At 49.7% G+C, this 8,257-nt stretch overlaps 1 long non-coding RNA gene across 1 annotated transcript; it reads left to right on the plus strand.

Annotated features, from left to right (window-relative positions):
• The first annotated feature begins 413 nt into the window (after window positions 1-413).
• On the plus strand, window positions 414-6,597 carry LOC109275515 (uncharacterized). The gene is made up of 4 exons (XR_002084207.2): window positions 414-1,273; window positions 1,534-1,772; window positions 3,197-3,398; window positions 5,430-6,597. It is a non-coding gene; the product is annotated as an uncharacterized LOC109275515 (long non-coding RNA).
• The last annotated feature ends 1,660 nt before the right edge of the window (window positions 6,598-8,257 follow it).

Here is an 8,257-nt window from a genome sequence, read left to right on the forward strand (position 1 = left end):
TGTGTAAAAGAATGCCTCCAGGCAGGACACACGGAAACATTTCAGAATAGAGGGGACAGTAGCTACAACTCCGTCTCAAGTGGCCCAGGAGAAATGCTCTGCGTCTACAGCACATAGTATGGCAGGTGTGGTGAAATGCTAACATCCGGGGGATCTGGGTGGAGGGCATTTGGGGGGGGGCCGTTTTTACGTCTCTTGCAAATTTCTGCACACGTGAAATGACGTCAAAATGAAAAAGTTTTAAAAATGTGCTGGGAATACGAAATGACCTGATTATGTGGGCATGGCTGTATTAAAAAAAAAAATTTAATGTTTATTTTATTATTGAGCCAGAGAGACAGAGCGAGAGCAGGGAAGGGGCCGAGAGAGAGAGAGAGGGAGACACAGAAACCCAAGCAGGTTCCAGGCTCTGCGCTGTCAGCCCAGAGCCCAATGAGGGGCCCGAACTCGTGAACCTTGAGATCATGGCCTGAGCCGAAGTCAGATGCTTAACTGACCGAGCCACCCGGGCGCCACATCGGCATGGCTGTATTTGACAAGCACCCCATGGGGAAGGTGGCCTGGGGTCTTGTCTCTGGGGACATTCTAAGGCTGCAGGACAGTCAGCTCCATCCCACTGTGACAGAAACAGACCCGCAGGGATATGTGGCAAGAGGCAGATTTCTCTACTGTGCTGTTCGCAAAGGCGAAGGCTTTGTGTCCTATCAACAAAGGCTAGTTTTCAAGGAAACCTACTACCGGCTCATTGCTTTCGCCTCCAAATTCCAATTTCTGGGTGTGACAGTGGGGCTGTCACATAACTCCATTCTGTATCAAGTGTCCCGAAATAGATTATTCCAGAGCCCGCAGCTTGCCTAATGACTGAAGGTCTTACATGGCAACAACAATAAAGGTCTTCAGCCACTGAGCCCTCATGAACAACAAGCACACCAAGCAATCAGTCTTTCCCACCACGTGAGTAAGCTCCTGTCCCCCCCAGAACCGCCGGAACGCGGGCTGGGAGCCCACAGGCCCACACTGCAGATAATGACTTCAGCCTGCAGAGGGAAGAGAGAAGGGGCCCCCAAAATAGAGCTTTAAAACCCTCCCTTGTCTTTTGTGACAGTACAATTTACTGTTTCATTTTGGTCTCTTATCAGGAAGCCTTCTGAATCAGTGCTCTATTTTGAGCACAAAGTCAAGATTTTTGTGGCCGCAGCCAAAGGCGTTCACGTGGAGAGCTGCTGAGCTGGCTTGTTGATTCAGGCCCCGACGGTTCCTCAGGTCTTTCTGGGTAAGTGGGAAGGGGTTCATCCATAAAAGCTTTTTCTTGGCCTTTCTATGCCTCTCCCACCCCGTCCACTTAGCATTCCACTAGAGAGGACACCAAATTGAATTCACGCCAAGAAAATGGACACGCTCCACATACGTTGAGAGCTTTCCTGTATTAATAGCTTGCCCAGAGTCGACTGTCTCCCTGGGGGATTTAAGTTTCTTCCCTTGTGAGTGTCTATTTTTTCCTCTTTTTCTTCCTCTCCCCTGGCCTTCTTACAGAAATAACAGGGTCATTGACATGTAACGCGGTTATAAAACCTGTGACGAGGCGCCCGTCTAGTGACAGCAGGGCCGAGCCAGCCAATACCTCCGCGACCGAGTCCCCGTAATGTGAGTGCCTCGCGCCATCCCGTGTAACCCCCAGGACAAATCTGCAAGATAAGCTGTGTCATCCTGAGTTTTCACATGAGAAAATAGAAGCTCAGAGACGATGAATATCCTTTGCCCAAAGATCCATGGTGAGTACAAGAGGTGAGCTTTAAACTCAGTTGTCTGTCTAGAGGGCTCTAGTATTCCGCTCTGTGTACTTTGACGGTAAATAGAGAGACACCCAGACCTCCTTCTTCTTGGCCCCAAGTTCTTTTACCAGACTGGGTTTGGTGCCCCGATTGTATAAGAACGTATTGCCTTTAGCACCTCTTTCCCCTTGTGGCTGCTACCTCAGCAACCCCGTCGAGCAGGAAAGCAAACATGTTCAAGATTTCACTCAGCTTGGCCGTTCGATCTCTCCAGCATGTGTGGGCTGAACCTCTTCGGGACCAACGCTGGGCAGGGTCGCCATGTCCCCGCTGAGACGGCCAGGTGGCTACAGTACTCGGTAGCCCTGCGTCCTGCCCTCTCCTACAGTTTCTAATCTCATTTGGCTCCTTGTGAATTATGTGACATCTGAGCCTGTGAGAGCAGGTGTTCCCGCCCCCTCAGGGGACCTGAAAGGCAGCCCTGGGGCATGAGCCCTTCGTGGGGGGACTGTTAGACTATTTCCGACAAGCACCTAACAAGACATCTCCTGCAGCTGAGTCAGCCCTCCCTACTCCCGGGCAGTCACCGAAGCCATGTGCCCTGGTGGGTTCTTACAGAAGCATCCACACCAGTCCATCTGAGGACCCTATGGGCCTGACCCCCACATAGGATTGATGCAAAGTGGCAGGGAGTTGAAGACCCCAGGCATAACCTTGAACTCAAGAACCCACAGAAGTTGGTAAATTAAGGTCCTGGACTCTTTGACCCTCTGGTGGGACAAGGCTAAGGTGTGTTGTCCACTTTCCACCCATCTCAAGACCAACGGGGTTGATTCAGCACTGTCCATGGCAATAACTTCAGTAAAACACCCCACGTTGGCTTGCTTCTCTTCTGTGTTACTTGCGCTCCTTATCAGGGCTTGATGGGAACAGCGCCTAGTACATTCCTTGGACTCAGACCCTAGTCTCAGGGTGGACTTGGGAGGAACTGACCTTGGACACCCCCCAAGCCCCCTTCCCTGCATCCCAAGTGTAGCCAGCATACTGCTGGGCTCTCTCAGGGAATTGCAGTTAACAGAGTTGAGGGCAGTCGTCCCTGGGCCCCTGTTCAGACTTTTCCATGCCAGAAACCTATTGTTCCAGCCAGACAGCATCCATCAGGAGCTCCTGGAGGACACAGGAGGTAGGGATCAGGGTGGGACACCAGAAATGTTAGTGAATTTCTATTGCAGTGTGTCCACACTGAAAGAGGTTCCAACAGATCTCCTGTTCCAACTCTAAGCCAGATGAGGCTCTTCAACAAAGAGGGTCCTCTATCCACCCAGAGGGCATCTGGATTATTGCAGATTGACAATGTTTCAGATGAGAAAGAACAGTAAGATGTTTCTTTTTCCTTCTTGAACTCCCTTCCTTCTCTATCCCAGGTCGTATGTTCCATTAAGTCATCTGGATGATTTCTGGGGAGGCACGGGACTCCAACGTCATGCACCCCACTTCTGCTGGCCGACACTTGGGGACCGCCGGGTCCTGACCTCAGCACACTGGATGGTGGAGTGGGTGACTGTGTGCGTCCGTTTCCTCCAGCGAACACGGCATCCGGGAGCGAGAGCGTTCACTTTGTCAAAGGTTCAGAAATAACAGAAGTAAAACCAGTGAATCACCGTGGTAGCAATTAGTAAAAGTTTATCATGCACACACCAAAAAGGAAGTTTGCAAACCGGGAGCACTCAAACCGGAAGGTAGCGTGAGGCTCGGGGGTGGATTCTTATAAAGCAGCTCATATGGTGAGAAGGCAGTGGCTGTGTGTTCTTCCAGGGTTTGGTCCTAACGCTAGAATTTTCTTAAGTCATAGGGAATTGGTCAGTGGTTACCTCATACCAACCTTGGGAAACAGTTCAAGTTTTGCTTGTGACTTCCAGAGGCGCAAGCAAAGGACTGACCCAGGTCCAGTCAGTCTTGCAAAATAATCTAAATTAAGCTTTGTTTGTATGACCAAAGTGGTTTCATCTGCTCAGGGCATTTTCACGGCTGTGTTTTTTATTCAACGGCCTCCTCCCTCATGGATCAGAGGTGGGCACGTGACGCCCTGAGACCCAGGGCGGCCTCTCCCAGAACCCCTGGGAAACAGCTCTTCAGGCTCCTCCATGGATCCCCAGGGCCTGGGCCGCCATATTGGTATGCTTGGCCAAGGACCTGGGAATGGAGCTCCAGGGAAGGCAGAACCACAGGGAGTCCTTGTGCTGTGAGCAATGGAACCTGCCTGTCCTCCTCCTCTTTTGCAGCAATGGAGCCATTCCTTTCCTGTCCTTGCTTACTCCAGTTTTGACCAAGGTTTCCGTCACATGCGGCAAAGAATCCTAAGTGATGCACGTGGAAGGGAGAAGTCTTCTTAACCTGTGTGTGTACCAGGACCAGAGATCCTTCTCCACAGTCCCTGTGGCCCAGTGTTGTCTATGAGGCCAAAACGTGTCACCGCTGGGTGCCCCTCAGCATGTGTGTAGAATATTGGAAGTCCCCCTGGGCTGTGGGAGCACATTGGCTCCTCAGAAGGGGATGACAGAACTTACCGGAATTTGTCCTTGAGATGCCCAAGGGTCTGAGTCGGACATGCTGAGGTTTTATCCCCAAAGTTAAGATTTCATTCGCAAATAAGTTTATACAAAAGCACTAGGGGACGGTACACTTTAAATGCAAGCACAAAATATATCCAGTTTAGTAAACTGGGACCCATATTTTGAAAAGAAGGAGAAAATATTCCACTGGAAACAAAGGAATTCAAATATACAGAGTGATGTTTACCCACCAGTTGATTTTGAAAGGTTAGAGACGTGGCCTTTTTTAAATGGAAATATACTCTTACCACGTCATTTAAAAAATTCCTTAGCCTCTCTTCAGCCTTTTATTATGAAATATTCAACCTACAGAAAAGTTGCGAAAATAATCGGATGAATGTCTACGTATCCTTCACCTAGATTAACCAATTGTTAATGTTTTTCCAAGCTTGTTCCAGATCTATCGGTATGTGACACACACATGCCTATGTCCACAGGCAAAAATTACACACACACACACACGCACACTCACGCACACGCCCTCACACATACGCTCACATAAGTACTTTTTCTGATGGACAATCTGAGAGTTAATTGCAGACATCATGACACCTCACCATCGAATACTTTGGCATCTGTCTCTTAAAAAAAATCAATTAATTGCCACACTCAGGAAAGTTAACACTGAAATAATGCCATTACCTAAATAGATGGTCCATAGTCACATTTTTCTATTTGTGCTGATAATGTCCTTTGGGGCTGGGGTTTGCTGCTGTTGCTTTTTGTTCTTGTATTTTTCTAAATCTGGGATCCAACCAAACATCATGCATTCATTTATTAATATTTTACTTTTGAATGTTATTCTACAACCCTTTTTCTTGTTTTTAATAAAGGAACTTGGGTTATAGTAAAACCAGTATTTATTCCATCGATTACTTACTTTCTATCAATTTCCATTCATCTCATTAGTTCTTTATGGAGAAAAGTGCCTGGAAACAACACCCACATAGGTTCAAGAATTTGTATAATTTTTTTAACGTAAAAGAACCTGTTGATTTTACACTTAGGAACACCATTCATCCGATTGTGTTATGCATTATTGCAGGCGGATCATCAGAGCCACAGAAAGAGGCTCGGTGGCAGAGGGCATAAGGCTGCTGATGACCTAAGACAGAGGCAACACCGAAGAGGAAGAGGAGGAGGAGGAAGAAGATTGTAGGGCTTGTGAGTCATGCCAACTGAACACAAGTTGTATTCAAAGGCAGACACGTTTGTGGTATTACGCGTTTGCAGAAGGACAAAAGCCTATCCATATAATATCTCTGTGTAAGCCACCTCCTCCACGGTCATCACCTTGACCGCATTCCCCCTAGACCGCCACATCCTGAAACCACGATGCGGGGGGGTCACCTCCCTGCCTGCCCTGTCACGCTGCCTAGCTTGAGCACGATGCTGCCCATGGAACATCCTGCAATGACAAGGGCGTCCTAGCCACACACATCCGGTACCTGTGGCCGCGAATGAGCAGGCAAATACGCTCCCGGTGAAGGAACAAGAATGGCTCCTGGAACGCTTTGGGGCTGAGTGCTTCGCAGGAGATGACTCGTGGAAGCGTGCTTACTGGGCCCATTTTCAGTCGACAAAACCGAGGCCCAGAGCATCACGGTTGTGGCTGAACTCGAACTCAGTGGTGCGGTCTCGTTCCAGAGGGTGTGACCTGCCTTTAGAAGGAGAGTCCCGCTTGTCACTCATTCAGCCTGGGGTCCATCCTTGCGAGCCCTTCATGGAGCGTGATGGAGGTGGCTGGTCAGGGGGACCGCTGTCCGCAGCCCCACAGCTCCAGGAAAAGTGGCTGATGAGCCACACGGCTGACACACAGAGAAGGAGACATTTTTATTTAAAGATACTTTCAGGGTCTTTCAAAGGCCTCTCACTGTTTGCTTCCAGGCTGGAGACTCTGAAGGGTGAGTCATCCTAGCTGTTCTGGGGTTTTCACTTCAAGGTCAGAGGCTGCAGGAGTCTCTCGTTTAGATATGCATCATGAGTTTTAAGAGTCCAGGCTGGGGAATTAATTTCGGTCACCAATGTCACCCCAGAATATTGTGCTTCCAGTGACTGCCACCCAGGCGTCCCTCCTGCACTCAGCGGAGCCATGCGGGCGGCCGGGCTCCACCTGCCAAGGGGGAATGAGAAAGAGAGCAAGAAGCTGACTCCTTACAAATGAGCGAAGCAGGTGGGGGGCAGGGGGCAGAAAGAAGAGAGGAACGAACCAAGAAGCAGACTCTTCACTGTAGAGAAAAAACTGAGGTGGGGGGGTGGGAGGGGGAAATGCATGATGGGGATTAAGGAGAGCACGTGAGATGAGCACAGGGCCACATATGAAAGTGTTCCATCAGGGGTGCCTGGTGGCTCAGTCCGTTGGGTGTCTGACCTCGGCTCAGCTCATGATCTCGAGGTCTGTGAGTTCGAGCCCCACATGGAGCTCTGTGCTGACAGCTCAGAGCCTGGAGCCCGCTTCCGATTCTGTGTCTCGCTCTCTCTCCGCCCCTCCCCTGTTGACGCTCTGTCTCTTAATAACAAATAAATGTTAAAAAAAAAAAAAGAAAGAAAGTGTTCCATCACTGTCAGTACACCGGAAACTAATATTACAATGAAGATTACCTGTACTGGCGTTGCAATGAGATAAAAATAAATAAAACGTGAATAAAAATGCAAAAATAATAAACAGACAAAAAAGAAGCAAACTCCTCCTGTCTTCACTGAAACAACTGTGTTCACCGTGCCCCGTCCCTGCTGCTTCCTGCACCTGCCGTGTCCACCCGTGATGGAGGAACGTGGGCCCTCCCCCCCAGCTTCCAGGCTTTCAGATTTTGAGTAGGGTGAGGACTTTGGTGCCCAGGCTCCGTCTTCATCCTGTTGGGGCTGGGCCCAGCCCTGCATACGACAGCAGATCCCGGTAGAGCGGTCATGAGCGGGTCGGGGAAACAGGACAGGGGGTGATGAGGAGAGACGCGGAGGCATCAGCTCCCTACCTGGTGTGCCTGCAGCCCCTGGAGGGAGGGTCCCCTGGAGCCTCTCGTGGCCTTTGCAGAGCCTTAAACCCTGGAAAGGAACCAGCAGGGACGACTCCCAGGGGACTCTGGGAGAAGAGGGACAGGAACAGGGACCTGGATGTAGGACAACAGGTCTTCTAGCCAGGGAGGCGGTGCCAGCCCACACCCCACGGCCCTTCTGCAAACAGGCAGTCAGTGGTCTCCCTGCACATCTGTCCACTTGTGCCCCTTTGGGGGTGACCATGAAGCCTCCGGGCCCTGTAACCTGCACACCGTTCACATCCACACTAATCAGCTCCTTAGAAGAATTCAATCACAAAGTGATCTTTGTGCACAATAAAATCGTCATAATCAGCGTCATCGAGGCTTGGGTTCTTCGAGTTAAGCTCCCACCCCGCCCAGGCCAACAGCCACACTTTTCACCATGTTCTTACATATTCGAGGTGATGTTTTACAAAACCGTTGTATGCTTTACAAAACTGGACTCGTACTGAATACATTTGTCTGCAAATTGCCTTTTATCCTACTTCTTTGTTGGCAAAAAGTGTGGCCAGAGACACCCTCCTTTTATAGTATGGTTTCCGGGAAGGGAGACTGCTCAGTCAAAGGGTAGGTGTATTTTAATACTTTCATGGATACTGATATTAAAATGAGTATCGATACCGTAGAGTTTCAGTAGGTCCTGCCAGATGGCCTCCCGAAATGGTTGTAGTCATTCCTGTTCCCATGAACAAAGTGGGGAAGCTCTCTCCCCTAATCCTTGCCAGCACTGCGGGGGGGGGGGGGGGGGGGGGGAGGGGACATTGCTTTCTCTTCTTCTTTTTTTTTTTTTTTTAGTTTATTCATTTATCTTGAGAGAGACAGAGACAGCATGAGTGGG

Source organism: Panthera pardus, unplaced genomic scaffold (genome assembly GCF_024362965.1).
Source record: "Panthera pardus isolate Hobbes unplaced genomic scaffold, ASM2436296v1 HiC_scaffold_20, whole genome shotgun sequence".
Lineage (NCBI taxonomy): Eukaryota > Metazoa > Chordata > Mammalia > Carnivora > Felidae > Panthera > Panthera pardus.